Genomic DNA, 15538 nt, shown 5'->3' on the forward strand with positions numbered 1-15538 from the left:
TACGCAATACAACTAGTCAGTAAATATTTGGGATTTGATTTAAAACAACATTGTGTCTATCACCCAGATAGAGGAGGAGTAGTAGAAAGAGAAAATGGCACCTTTACTAACAAACTAACCAAAATCCCACCCCATTTTGCTCATGCACATGAGAAATAGAGTAAGAGGAGTGGAATTTTGAGCCTGTTCAAGATACCGTTCGGCAGACTTTCTAATACAAGTATAGGGAGATCACTCAGATTATTATCAAGCAATAACAGCCTGAGTTGATTGCAAAGCAACTGCCTCTCTAACCTATCTTCCCCATTTTATATGCTTCAACTCCCAATAGTTTCTACTATACATTCCCACACGTCATCACATCTGTTTCTTATTTGGGGCCGCCTTGAGTATACAAACGGTGGGGCCACTCTGCCTAGGTCCAGCTTACGTTACCATATATGGTCACATTCCAATGCAAACATGCTGGGTATACTTGATTCTTCATATCCCGATTAATAAAATTATTCTACAATCACAGGTGGGACTATGGGGAAGAATGGGAGTTTGACTAGCTTGGGAGGCCTGGGACTTGGAAATAGCAGGCACTGGCAAGGTTTGAGTGGAGGTGTCGAGTGTAAGAACCTGACGCATGATGAGAGAAGGAACAAAGGGATGCTCAGGAAGATCAGGGCTGCAGAGGTCGTCAAGGAAGTAGGGGAGTTAGACTGCCATATAGGAGAGTTGAAAACGACGATAGTGCCTCAGAGCATGCGTGGAGTACCTGCAGGAGCATAGGTGTCCCAGAGATCCCATAGTTCCAGTATATTAGGCTAAGCACAAAATATAGTGCGAGAGAACCATTATATATATTAAATATATATTTATTTTTGCAAGGCTATCACCAGCCTGGATGAAAGTGCAGGCTAGACAAACGGGTGCATAACAAGGCAGAAGGCTAACCACAGCAGCATGTACAAATGAAGGGTTAGGAGGTCATGTTGAAAAGGGGAAATAGTGGTCAGGTAAATGTCATACTAAACATAAGCAATATATTGGCACAGTTAAGTAGAGCATGAGCCAAGATTAGTCTGATGAGTAAGATTAGCCTGCAGGCTCAACTGAAAAATAATGGGAAATTGCCAAGGTCTATGCAAATTAAAAGAAGGAGGTGCCTAGTAGCCTTTGCACTTGACTGCACTGTGCTGCATCATGTCTTTTGGTGGCCTACTGCTGAAAATTTCCCCTATTTGGGGATGGCCCCTTCCTGTTCCAACGTGACTGTACACCAGTGCACAAAACAAGGTCTGTAAAGACATGGATGAGAGAGTTTGGTGTGGAGGACGTTGACTGGCCTGACCTCCTGACCTCAACCCTATAGAACACCCTTGGGATGAATTAGAGGGGAAACTGTGAGCCAGGCCTTCTCATCCAACATCAGTGCTTGACCTCACAAACATGCTTCTAGAGGAATGGTCAAAAATTCCCATAAACACACTCCTAAACTTTGTGGAAAGCCTTCCCTGATGAGTTGAAGCTGTTATAGCTGCAAAGGGCGGGACAACTCCATATTACATTCATGTGCATGTAAAGGCAGACGTCCCAAAACCTTTGTCAATATAGTGTATGTGCTCTGTATGAAGGCGGTGGTCTGTTAAAACATCGAGAACCAGATGCACTTAATTCTGCTGATATTCATGCAGGCTTTAACATGATGTATGTACACACAAACAATATTGAGTATCAACCATTTGGTGATAGCTTTGTCCCGTTACTGAGATGTGTATATATAACAGGCGAAAACAACAAAGTTCTCACTGTTATTTAGGATGAGCCAAATTATTAATATAGTAATCAAAGTCAAATGGGATCAGAACAAGCATGTACTTTTTAGTTGTAGGGAAATTTATAGTGAGACACACTTTAAACAGCTAGACCCTCTAAACCAGGAGAGTCCAATCGTATCCACAGAGTCAGTGTGGGTGTAGGAGCCACACCTAATTCCACACGTTTAATCAGTTGACCTTAGTTTTCAAAATACTATGAGGTGTGGCTTTTATATGGTTGGAACGAAAACCTGCATCATAATGGCTTTTTCAGGATGAAATTGGACACCCCTGCTCTAAGCATTAGTTCAATCTGTAAAAATAACATAGGAGGTACGTTGAGCTGCAGTCTGACATGGACTATTGTGTCCATCAGGATGAAAAATGGCATTCCAGGTTCTCCCTACCCACACTGTATGTTCATGGGTCTTTATAGAATGGCAGCTTAATTCCTCAAAAGGGATTTAAATATAGGAATTTAAAAATAACACAGGTGTCATAAGTGAGCAACATAGTAAACAAAACACAAATTCAGTACCAAGACAGATCATCAAATCTAGAGGAGCGACTGGGCGTCGACACATGAGTGGGAGCATGGGTGTGTGTGTGTGTCTCTATGTGGTGTGGGAGGGTTGGTGTATGTGTCTCTATGTGGTGTGGGAGGCTGGATGTGTGTGTATCTCTATGTGGTGTGGGAGGGTGTGTGTGTGTGTGTGTGTGTCTCTATGTGGTGTGGGAGGGTGGGCGTGTGTGTGTCTCTATGTGGTGTGGGAGGGTGGGTGTGTGTGTGTGTGTATCTCTATGTGGTGTGGGAGGGTGTGTGTGTGTGTGTGTGTGTGTGTCTCTATGTGGTGTGGGAGGGTGGGCGTGTGTGTGTCTCTATGTGGTGTGGGAGGGTGGGCGTGTGTGTGTCTCTATGTGGTGTGGGAGGGTGTGTGTGTCTCTATGTGGTGTGGGAGGGTGGGCGTGTGTGTGTATATATGTGGTGTGGGAGGGTGGGGGTGTGTGTGTATATATGTGGTGTGGGAGGGTGGGCGTGTGTGTGTCTCTATGTGGTGTGGGAGGGTGGGCGTGTGTGTGTGTGTCTCTATGTGGTGTGGGAGGGTGGGCGTGTGTGTGTCTCTATGTGGTGTGGGAGGGTGGGCGTGTGTGTGTCTCTATGTGGTGTGGGAGGGTGGGGGTGTGTGTGTATATATGTGGTGTGGGAGGGTGGGGGTGTGTGTGTATATATGTGGTGTGGGAGGGTGGGCGTGTGTGTGTATATATGTGGTGTGGGAGGGAGGGCGTGTGTGTGTATATATGTGGTGTGGGAGGGTGGGCGTGTGTGTGTCTCTATGTGGGGTGGGAGGGTGGGCGTGTGTGTGTCTCTATGTGGTGTGGGAGGGTGGGGGTGTGTGTGTATATATGTGGTGTGGGAGGGTGGGCGTGTGTGTGTATATATGTGGTGTGGGAGGGTGGGCGTGTGTGTGTATATATGTGGTGTGGGAGGGTGGGCGTGTGTGTGTCTCTATGTGGTGTGGGAGGGTGGGCGTGTGTGTGTGGGACTCTATGTGGTGAGGGAGGGGGGGCGTGTGTGTGTCTCTATGTGGTGTGGGAGGGGGGGCGTGTGTGTGTATATATGTGGTGTGGGAGGGTGGGCGTGTGTGTGTGTATATGTGGTGTGGGAGGGTGGGCGTGTGTGTGTGTGTCTCTATGTGGTGTGGGAGGGTGGGCGTGTGTGTGTGTGTCTCTATGTGGTGTGGGAGGGTGGGCGTGTGTGTGTCTCTATGTGGTGTGGGAGGGTGGGGGTGTGTGTGTATATATGTGGTGTGGGAGGGTGGGCGTGTGTGTGTGTCTCTATGTGGTGTGGGAGGGTGGGCGTGTGTGTGTCTCTATGTGGTGTGGGAGGGTGGGCGTGTGTGTGTGTGTCTCTATGTGGTGTGGGAGGGTGGGCGTGTGTGTGTCTCTATGTGGTGTGGGAGGGTGGGCGTGTGTGTGTGTGTCTCTATGTGGTGTGGGAGGGTGGGCGTGTGTGTGTCTCTATGTGGTGTGGGAGGTTGGGCGTGTGTGTGTCTCTATGTGGTGTGGGAGGGTGGGCGTGTGTGTGTGTGTCTCTATGTGGTGTGGGAGGGTGGGCGTGTGTGTGTGTGTCTCTATGTGGTGTGGGAGGGTGGGCGTGTGTGTGTCTCTATGTGGTGTGGGAGGGTGGGGGTGTGTGTGTATATATGTGGTGTGGGAGGGTGGGCGTGTGTGTGTGTCTCTATGTGGTGTGGGAGGGTGGGCGTGTGTGTGTCTCTATGTGGTGTGGGAGGGTGGGCGTGTGTGTGTGTGTCTCTATGTGGTGTGGGAGGGTGGGCGTGTGTGTGTCTCTATGTGGTGTGGGAGGGTGGGCGTGTGTGTGTGTGTCTCTATGTGGTGTGGGAGGGTGGGCGTGTGTGTGTCTCTATGTGGTGTGGGAGGTTGGGCGTGTGTGTGTCTCTATGTGGTGTGGGAGGGTGGGCGTGTGTGTGTCTCTATGTGGTGTGGGAGGGTGGGGGTGTGTGTGTATATATGTGGTGTGGGAGGGTGGGCGTGTGTGTGTGTCTCTATGTGGTGTGGGAGGGTGGGCGTGTGTGTGTCTCTATGTGGTGTGGGAGGGTGGGCGTGTGTGTGTGTGTCTCTATGTGGTGTGGGAGGGTGGGCGTGTGTGTGTCTCTATGTGGTGTGGGAGGGTGGGCGTGTGTGTGTGTGTCTCTATGTGGTGTGGGAGGGTGGGCGTGTGTGTGTCTCTATGTGGTGTGGGAGGTTGGGCGTGTGTGTGTCTCTATGTGGTGTGGGAGGGTGGGCGTGTGTGTGTCTCTATGTGGTGTGGGAGGGTGGGGGTGTGTGTGTATATATGTGGTGTGGGAGGGTGGGCGTGTGTGTGTATATATGTGGTGTGGGAGGGTGGGCGTGTGTGTGTATATATGTGGTGTGGGAGGGTGGGCGTGTGTGTGTATATATGTGGTGTGGGAGGGTGGGCGTGTGTGTGTATATATGTGGTGTGGGAGGGTGGGCGTGTGTGTGTATATATGTGGTGTGGGAGGGTGGGCGTGTGTGTGTCTCTATGTGGTGTGGGAGGGTGGGCGTGTGTGTGTCTCTATGTGGTGTGGGAGGGTGGGCGTGTGTGTGTCTCTATGTGGTGTGGGAGGGTGGGCGTGTGTGTGTCTCTATGTGGTGTGGGAGGGTGGGCGTGTGTGTGTCTCTATGTGGTGTGGGAGGGTGGGCGTGTGTGTGTGTGTCTCTATGTGGTGTGGGAGGGTGGGCGTGTGTGTGTGTGTCTCTATGTGGTGTGGGAGGGTGGGCGTGTGTGTGTCTCTATGTGGTGTGGGAGGGTGGGGGTGTGTGTGTATATATGTGGTGTGGGAGGGTGGGCGTGTGTGTGTGTCACTATGTGGTGTGGGAGGGTGGGGGTGTGTGTGTCTCTATGTGGTGTGGGAGGGAGGGCGTGTGTGTGTGTGTCTCTATGTGGAGTGGGAGGGTGGGCGTGTGTGTGTCTCTATGTGGTGTGGGAGGGTGGGCGTGTGTGTGTCTCTATGTGGTGTGGGAGGGTGGGGGTGTGTGTGTATATATGTGGTGTGGGAGGGTGGGGGTGTGTGTGTATATATGTGGTGTGGGAGGGTGGGCGTGTGTGTGTATATATGTGGTGTGGGAGGGTGGGCGTGTGTGTGTATATATGTGGTGTGGGAGGGTGGGCGTGTGTGTGTCTCTATGTGGTGTGGGAGGGTGGGCGTGTGTGTGTGTGTCTCTATGTGGTGTGGGAGGTTGGGCGTGTGTGTGTCTCTATGTGGTGTGGGAGGGTGGGCGTGTGTGTGTCTCTATGTGGTGTGGGAGGGTGGGGGTGTGTGTGTATATATGTGGTGTGGGAGGGTGGGCGTGTGTGTGTATATATGTGGTGTGGGAGGGTGGGCGTGTGTGTGTATATATGTGGTGTGGGAGGGTGGGCGTGTGTGTGTCTCTATGTGGTGTGGGAGGGTGGGCGTGTGTGTGTCTCTATGTGGTGTGGGAGGGTGGGCGTGTGTGTGTCTCTATGTGGTGTGGGAGGGTGGGCGTGTGTGTGTCTCTATGTGGTGTGGGAGGGTGGGCGTGTGTGTGTCTCTATGTGGTGTGGGAGGGTGGGCGTGTGTGTGTCTCTATGTGGTGTGGGAGGGTGGGCGTGTGTGTGTGTGTCTCTATGTGGTGTGGGAGGGTGGGCGTGTGTGTGTGTGTCTCTATGTGGTGTGGGAGGGTGGGCGTGTGTGTGTCTCTATGTGGTGTGGGAGGGTGGGGGTGTGTGTGTATATATGTGGTGTGGGAGGGTGGGCGTGTGTGTGTGTCTCTATGTGGTGTGGGAGGGTGGGCGTGTGTGTGACTCTATGTGGTGTGGGAGGGTGGGCGTGTGTGTGTGTGTCTCTATGTGGTGTGGGAGGGTGGGCGTGTGTGTGTCTCTATGTGGTGTGGGAGGGTGGGCGTGTGTGTGTGTGTCTCTATGTGGTGTGGGAGGGTGGGCGTGTGTGTGTCTCTATGTGGTGTGGGAGGTTGGGCGTGTGTGTGTCTCTATGTGGTGTGGGAGGGTGGGCGTGTGTGTGTGTGTCTCTATGTGGTGTGGGAGGGTGGGCGTGTGTGTGTGTGTCTCTATGTGGTGTGGGAGGGTGGGCGGGTGTGTGTCTCTATGTGGTGGGGGAGGGTGGGGGTGTGTGTGTATATATGTGGTGTGGGAGGGTGGGCGTGTGTGTGTGCCTCTATGTGGTGTGGGAGGGTGGGGGTGTGTGTGTCTCTATGTGGTGTGGGAGGGTGGGCGTGTGTGTGTGTGTCTCTATGTGGTGTGGGAGGGTGGGCGTGTGTGTGTCTCTATGTGGTGTGGGAGGGTGGGCGTGTGTGTGTGTGTCTCTATGTGGTGTGGGAGGGTGGGCGTGTGTGTGTCTCTATGTGGTGTGGGAGGTTGGGCGTGTGTGTGTCTCTATGTGGTGTGGGAGGGTGGGCGTGTGTGTGTCTCTATGTGGTGTGGGAGGGTGGGGGTGTGTGTGTATATATGTGGTGTGGGAGGGTGGGCGTGTGTGTGTATATATGTGGTGTGGGAGGGTGGGCGTGTGTGTGTATATATGTGGTGTGGGAGGGTGGGCGTGTGTGTGTATATATGTGGTGTGGGAGGGTGGGCGTGTGTGTGTATATATGTGGTGTGGGAGGGTGGGCGTGTGTGTGTATATATGTGGTGTGGGAGGGTGGGCGTGTGTGTGTCTCTATGTGGTGTGGGAGGGTGGGCGTGTGTGTGTCTCTATGTGGTGTGGGAGGGTGGGCGTGTGTGTGTCTCTATGTGGTGTGGGAGGGTGGGCGTGTGTGTGTCTCTATGTGGTGTGGGAGGGTGGGCGTGTGTGTGTCTCTATGTGGTGTGGGAGGGTGGGCGTGTGTGTGTGTGTCTCTATGTGGTGTGGGAGGGTGGGCGTGTGTGTGTGTGTCTCTATGTGGTGTGGGAGGGTGGGCGTGTGTGTGTCTCTATGTGGTGTGGGAGGGTGGGGGTGTGTGTGTATATATGTGGTGTGGGAGGGTGGGCGTGTGTGTGTGTCTCTATGTGGTGTGGGAGGGTGGGCGTGTGTGTGTCTCTATGTGGTGTGGGAGGGTGGGCGTGTGTGTGTGTGTCTCTATGTGGTGTGGGAGGGTGGGCGTGTGTGTGTCTCTATGTGGTGTGGGAGGGTGGGCGTGTGTGTGTGTGTCTCTATGTGGTGTGGGAGGGTGGGCGTGTGTGTGTCTCTATGTGGTGTGGGAGGGTGGGCGTGTGTGTGTCTCTATGTGGTGTGGGAGGGTGGGCGTGTGTGTGTCTCTATGTGGTGTGGGAGGGTGGGCGTGTGTGTGTCTCTATGTGGTGTGGGAGGGTGGGCGTGTGTGTGTATATATGTGGTGTGGGAGGGTGGGCGTGTGTGTGTATATATGTGGTGTGGGAGGGTGGGCGTGTGTGTGTATATATGTGGTGTGGGAGGGTGGGCGTGTGTGTGTGTATATGTGGTGTGGGAGGGTGGGCGTGTGTGTGTGTATATATGTGGTGTGGGAGGGTGGGCGTGTGTGTGTATATATGTGGTGTGGGAGGGTGGGCGTGTGTGTGTGTATATGTGGTGTGGGAGGGTGGGCGTGTGTGTGTATATATGTGGTGTGGGAGGGTGGGCGTGTGTGTGTCTCTATGTGGTGTGGGAGGGTGGGCGTGTGTGTGTCTCTATGTGGTGTGGGAGGGTGGGCGTGTGTGTGTCTCTATGTGGTGTGGGAGGGTGGGCGTGTGTGTGTGTGTCTCTATGTGGTGTGGGAGGGTGGGCGTGTGTGTGTCTCTATGTGGTGTGGGAGGGTGGGCGTGTGTGTGTCTCTATGTGGTGTGGGAGGGTGGGCGTGTGTGTGTCTCTATGTGGTGTGGGAGGGTGGGGGTGTGTGTGTCTCTATGTGGTGTGGGAGGGTGGGGGTGTGTGTGTCTCTGTGTGGGGTGGGAGGGTGGGCGTGTGTGTGTGTGTCTCTATGTGGTGTGGGAGGGTGGGCGTGTGTGTGTGTGTCTCTATGTGGTGTGGGAGGGTGGGCGTGTGTGTGTCTCTATGTGGTGTGGGAGGGTGGGGGTGTGTGTGTATATATGTGGTGTGGGAGGGTGGGCGTGTGTGTGTGTCTCTATGTGGTGTGGGAGGGTGGGCGTGTGTGTGTCTCTATGTGGTGTGGGAGGGTGGGCGTGTGTGTGTGTGTCTCTATGTGGTGTGGGAGGGTGGGCGTGTGTGTGTCTCTATGTGGTGTGGGAGGGTGGGCGTGTGTGTGTCTCTATGTGGTGTGGGAGGGAGGGCGTGTGTGTGTCTCTATGTGGTGTGGGAGGGTGGGCGTGTGTGTGTATATATATGTGGTGTGGGAGGGTGGGCGTGTGTGTGTATATATGTGGTGTGGGAGGGTGGGCGTGTGTGTCTCTCTATGTGGTGTGGGAGGGTGGGCGTGTGTGTGTCTCTATGTGGTGTGGGAGGGTGGGGGTGTGTGTGTATATATGTGGTGTGGGAGGGTGGGCGTGTGTGTGTGTCTCTATGTGGTGTGGGAGGGTGGGCGTGTGTGTGTCTCTATGTGGTGTGGGAGGGTGGGCGTGTGTGTGTGTGTCTCTATGTGGTGTGGGAGGGTGGGCGTGTGTGTGTCTCTATGTGGTGTGGGAGGGTGGGCGTGTGTGTGTCTCTATGTGGTGTGGGAGGGAGGGCGTGTGTGTGTCTCTATGTGGTGTGGGAGGGTGGGCGTGTGTGTGTATATATATGTGGTGTGGGAGGGTGGGCGTGTGTGTGTGTGTATATATGTGGTGTGGGAGGGTGGGCGTGTGTGTGTGTATATGTGGTGTGGGAGGGTGGGCGTGTGTGTGTGTGTGTCTCTATGTGGTGTGGGAGGGTGGGCGTGTGTGTGTGTATATATGTGGTGTGGGAGGGTGGGCGTGTGTGTGTGTGTCTCTATGTGGTGTGGGAGGGTGGGCGTGTGTGTGTCTCTATGTGGTGTGGGAGGGTGGGCGTGTGTGTGTCTCTATGTGGTGTGGGAGGGTGGGCGTGTGTGTGTCTCTATGTGGTGTGGGAGGTGTCAGAGCCTGAACGGACACATCACAGGGTGGTCCAGGGTCTTCTCCAGTCCTATTTACTGGCAAAAAATTAAACAACCTAATAAATAAAAAAACACTGTTCAGGCTTAGATGAGAAGGTGCACAACTTGGTGTATTGCGGTCAGATAATTCTTCAGAAGATATCTTCAGCAGTAAGACAACCAAAAGACTCGAAGAATCAGGCTTGGGGCAGTCGAGTGCAAAAGTCTCATGAAAAATCCACAAAAAAAATCCTCCCTTTTTTTCTTAGAATTTCATACCTTCTTAAAATTGCATACTTTCTTTGTGCTAATTGATAAACATTTGAATTTAAGCTTTTAGAAAACTCAGACACACAGACCTAGTGCTGAGTTCACTCTCATTCACTGTTTGTCTAAAGTGATGCTCTGTTTATTTACTTTATATAGTGAGAATTTTACTTGTAACTCATGTAAAAATTAGGAAGGAAAAAAGTATATACCTGTATATTTAATTGTTCAAAAAATATTTGGATCTTTTCTTTGACAAAACATTTAAAAACAGTGACCTTGAATAATTGATGCTATAGCCCTCTCTCTCTCTCTCCTTTTCCGCCGATCTCTCAAGCTCCAGTAATTTAATCATGATGAAGTACACCAGAGCTAAGTTTAACATTCATAAATTACCTTAATCAAATAATCATCCATCGATCTCACTTTATTCCTAATAAGGGTCACAGGGATCTGCTGGAGCCTATTCCTGTGCACACTGGGGCAAAGACAGGGGTACACCCTGGACAGGTCACCAGTCCATCACAGGGCCACACAAATAGACAAATACACACTCACTCCTATGGGCAATTTAGAATTACCAATCAACCTAATGTACATGTTTTAGGACTGAGGGACAAAACCGGAGTACCTGGAGTAAACCCATGCAGGGGAGAACATGCAAACTCCACACAGAAAGGCCCCTTCCTGTTCGAACCCGAGATTCGAACTCAGAACCTTCTTTAATCAAATAATAAATATATAATTTCTGATTTATCAAAAAATTAACAGATACAAGGCCATAGTTTTCATACAAACTGTTTAACTGTGATTTATAAAAATAAATATGTAAATCCTAATGAAACCTCCAACTTGCATGACTTTTTACGGAAATTTTTATACTCTTCGGGGATATATATATATATATATATAAATAAATTGCACGGCGACACTGTTCACCACTTTACGGTATGCTTTATTAGCAACCATAAATTTCAGTTGAGAACTGTTTGTTTACAACAAATCACTTAAAAAAACAGACAGAATATAAACCTGTTTATGGTAAACTACTGTAAAACAAATATACTGTAAACCTATTTACAGTCTCAAATAAAAAGCACAACACAACCATAAATCATTACAGTATTTTATTGTAAAGTTCAAATTTACAGTAAATTACTGGCAGCTGTGGTTGCCAGAATTTTACCGTAAAAAACACAGTACAACACAATGCATTACAGTTGGTTTGCCTAGATTTTACTGTGAACAACTTATGATTAATTACTAAATGAATAAGGTCCATTGTAAATCAAGGCACAATAATATTGTCAGACTAAAGCAAGAAAACGTACATATTCAGTGTTAAAAACAGTTTGAATTGATCAAATACCTTGTCCAATACTCACAAATTAGTAATGAAATCTTGAAAAAACAGCACATGTCCATATGATTGGATAATCCATGGTGAAAAACAAACATTATGTATCAGGGCTTACTTGGCCTGGTTGAACAAGAGGAATAAGTCACCAGTCCAGACTTGACACTAGTTCAGCTTGAGGACTTGCAGGTTGTCTACTGTGGGCCAATATGATCCTCTCTGCAGCCAGAAATCATACACAAAGCACATGTTGGATTGATGCAGTGTTTAAGCATGATGCCTACAGAGAGATAAACAGCCTCCTAGTTGTCCAATAAGTGGTTCAAATATGTTCAACTTTGCTCCAATGAATTATACATTAATGAAGGCAATATTTATTAATTAATTAAATATAGTTTTGCAGGTTATTTTTTATAACTGATGGTCTCAAGGAGAAAGTTCTCATTTCAGAAACATTTCATACAAGTCATCATAAGCATTTATTTTATGTCTGTTGACATGAAGTCCAAACAGTTGCCTCCACTGAAGTAATCAATAATCAAATTTACTACAACACTGACCAGTAACCAGGTCAAATGTACAACCACTTACCAATATGCATCCTGGACAAGACCAGCATCTGATCAAAAGGGGGGATTTGTAGAACAGGAAAGAGATTGATGAGGTCCATTTCAAGAACAACTGCTGGCAGATGACAGCAACAAAGACAGTAAGAAATATATTGCCTTAATTGAAAGTAAAATCATCTCAAGCATCTCGATTTAGGTTGTAAACTACAATCAAATGGCTATATTAAATAAATAAATGGCTAATCAAGTGCCTCACCTGGTAGAACTTGTAGCACATACTGTACTGTTATACAGGGAGTCAAGCTTCAGTTCCAGCTCAGGCCCTTTGCTGCAAATCATCCCATCTCTCTCCACTGTGTTTTACTGCCACTGTCCAAAAAAGCAAAAATGCCAAAAAAAAAAAATTAAAAAATTACAATCTTTAAAATACAAAAAAAAAAAATGGTTTGCTTCTTGGATAAAGAGTTTAGAATCTCACCATGTTCCTGGTCATCACAGCGGGCAGCACGTTGTTTCCTCCAACTCTATAACCGCTCAGGAGTTTAAATGCATACATGAAATGTTGCAAAAGTGAAATACTTCAAATTCTTTTTATTTTAATAATTTATTTAAAAAAAAAAAAAAAAAAAAAAAAAAACTATGTTCCTTTCATGTGTGTGCGCGCGCGCGTAAAATTTTGAAAAGCACGTGACTTGAGGCTGAGCTCCGATTGGCTTGTTTTAAATTGTCCTTGAACCCTCCCAGTTTTGTTAGCGAATCAAGTTTGCGTTTATATATTTGGCCTCATGTGATTGGAGCATTCTCAACGAGTCTCATTAGCACTCAGCAGATTGTTAACAGCCGCCACTGATTGTGATTCTTCTCCATTCACCGGGTGGGAAACAACCTCAACTAGCGCTTTAAAAGATAAGAGAGCATTTCACCTAACACTTCCTTAAATGAACTCAGGCTTTAATGGGCATTAAACGATAGATATCTACAAGATATGTTTGTAACCATCTCCAAAACACTTAAATCAACGATGTGGTTCATTTCTGTGAAGCCTTCAATGAAGTACAAGTTGCAGCAACAAAAATAAACCTGGGCAAAATCAGACCCAAATAAACACAAAACAACCACAAACACCCAAACAATTGCAGCCTATAATCATTTTCACTGGATATCGCACATTAATTATCAGATTCAATCCATATTTAAACATATTTTAATTTAAAATCAACCTAATTTAACAAACACATTCCATATCTTGTTTCTGTAGAAATGAAGGTATGTTTTTGCTGAATGGTGAAAGGTTTTTTTTTAAATAAACATATCAGCAAAATCTGTAATTTAGACAGAGTAATACCTTTGATTTTAGGGTAATTACTTGTTTATGAAGTTACAGCATTTTACTGTTAATTTTACCAAAATTTTCTATTTTCACAGTAACAGTGTGTATTTTTTACATATTAGGACAGTAAAAATGAAAGTACATACTGTTTCTTTATTTACGGTAATTTGATGTATGTACTACGGTGATATACTACTTTTGACTTTACAGTCTTTTACCGTTGCTATTTCACAGTATTTCACTGTAATTTTCACATACATTTTTTACAGTGTATATATATATATATATATATATATATATATATATATATACTCTAACTTTCTACTCTTTATCTTTAGCTCATGCTTTACTTTGATGTGTCAGTATATTGCTTGTTCATGCATGGTGTTTCACCTGCATGACCTTTTAACTTAGCTTTGTCCCTGCTGCTGTGGTTATTTTTTAACATAACTTCTTGTCCTTCTCTCGCATCTGCTGGCTGCTGTGGTTAGCGCCCTTCGCACCTATTGCTGTAGCTAGCGCTCTTTCTAGGAACACAATGTCTTGCTCATTTCCTCAGTCAGACTGGTCACTGCAATCTAGCTTTTCACAAGAACATAATCACAGGAACATTATGTATTTTCTTCATAATTTTTTCTTTCTTTCTCTCTATTTTGTGCTCAGCCTAATCTCCTGGAACCATGAGGTCTCTGAGACCTGAATCCTCCTGCAGGCACTCCACTCGTGCTCTGTGGTGTTGTCATCATTTTCAACTCTCTTCCATGGCAGTTGAATTCTCCTACTTCCTGGATCTTCCTTAGCATCCATTAGTTCCCTCTCTTATTGTGCATAGGGCTCTTATTTACGATGCGTCCACTCAAACCATGCCAATACCTGTTATTTCCAACTCCCAGTCTACTCAAGCTACTCAAACTCTTCTTCCTCCCCATGGTTCACTTGGCCCCACCAATGATCTCCTTCTTGAGTCACCCATCTCCTACCATTCTCCATTCTCACTCTCCAACCTCTCCTGTACTTCTCTCAACCTCATCTGATCGTCCTTGATGTGAATATTCTCTCTGTGCAAAGTACTGAGTCCTTATTATTTGATAACTCATATCTGTTTTACTTTTCATAATAAACTACTTATTTTCCTACACTCTCTTCAATCATGGTTATTTACTTTCATACTACTTGAAGGCTTTTTGAGGTTTATATGGTTAATATTGCCTTAATGCCTATAAGGCTGCTATTATAATGTATATGGTTAATGTTTCAACTGAAAAAACACAAACGTTTATCTCTTGAAGGTTACGTAAACCATCAACAATTTACAATCACACACACACACACACACACCCTTACAGCTAATACACACACATACACATATACTTAAATATTTGTATATGGTTAATGTTTCTATTGAAAAAACACAAAAGTTTATCTCTTGAAGGTTACTTAAACCATCAACAACCCCACAATCACACACACACAGCCTTACAGATAACACACACACATACACATATACTTAAATATTTGTATATGGTTAATGTTTCTATTGAAAAAACACAAAAGTTTATCTCTTGAAGGTAGAGAATGAATGAAGTAGAGACTTCATTGACATTTTGTTCAGTAGATAAGGCCAAACTATCATTCAGCTGATTCACTGCATCTATTAATGCGGGGTTTAACTGCGTAGAATGACCTTGTTCATTTAGACTATTCTGTAATGCTAACAGACTCTGATTTATCTCATAAAGTATGTTGTGGTGAGTCTCCGGTGTAATGATTACACTATATTCCGTATTAGGGCTCTGACTAACAAGCTGATGTGAAGGTCTTAAACTCTTGTTTAGTCGGTTGATAGCATCGGTTAAATACAGGTTCAGAGTTGTGCACGAGTCGTGTTGTAACAGACTACTTGAAAAAGTCGGGTTTTCATCAAACCCGGAATCATGAGGTGATGGATTATTTTCAAGCTGTATGTTTTTAGCTGCTGAAGCTGTCGTGAGATTAAATTGCTTCTGCGCCATGTCTGTTGTGAAATCTTCTTAACAATTTTATATTCACCATAACACACCTATTCAAACATTCGAGAGTATCGTACAAAGTTAGTAGGTATTCTGTACCTGAAGTGTTTCCAAGTGTATTATATAGATGTTCAAAGTTTTCCAATGTTCTGTCCCTTAGTAGAAAGAAACCAGTCAATGCATTAATGAACTCCTCTGGATCATTAGCCACTTGACCGTTGTTATTTCCTTCTCCTTTAAAGTCGTCTACATCCCCTTGTTCTTCATCAGTATCACTCACTTCTAAAATAGAACAGAAAACAATGAAAATGTAAGGGAGAGCTTTTACAACCCTTGAAGGGTTGGGTAAATTGGTAGAATTTTCAGTATCCATATTTTATGTTATGACTTACCCTCAGTTTGATGGTTTGATCTAGGCCACGGCTGTACTAAAGCAATTGGCCTTTGGACATAATCCGAACGTTCGTCGTTCTTAGGCCTTGTGAGAATGTTTCAGGAAACTCATTGTCAGAAATAATCACTACGCCGTTGTCTAAAACAAAACAGGGAAAAACTGATTCTTTTTGTATCATGAGTTATACCTTTCACCTGAAATCATTGTTCTAAGAGACAGAATGAAATTACTTAGGAGGATTGTTTCGATCCATATAGAATAATATTCT

General features: G+C 46.6%; 1 protein-coding gene across 5 annotated transcripts in view; it reads left to right on the forward strand.

Moving 5' to 3' along the window:
• LOC131369866 (uncharacterized) overlaps positions 1-14022 on the forward strand; it is a 38067-nt gene extending 24045 nt beyond the window's left edge. For all 5 annotated transcript variants that reach the window (XR_009207348.1, XR_009207344.1, XR_009207346.1 and 2 more), the window contains one exon: positions 13531-14022. The gene's annotated coding sequence lies outside the window, so the exon portion shown is untranslated. The remainder of the gene's footprint in view (positions 1-13530) is intronic.
• The last annotated feature ends 1516 nt before the right edge of the window (positions 14023-15538 follow it).

The sequence above is a fragment of the Hemibagrus wyckioides genome, linkage group LG19, assembly GCF_019097595.1.
Source record: "Hemibagrus wyckioides isolate EC202008001 linkage group LG19, SWU_Hwy_1.0, whole genome shotgun sequence".
NCBI classification, from domain to species: domain Eukaryota; kingdom Metazoa; phylum Chordata; class Actinopteri; order Siluriformes; family Bagridae; genus Hemibagrus; species Hemibagrus wyckioides.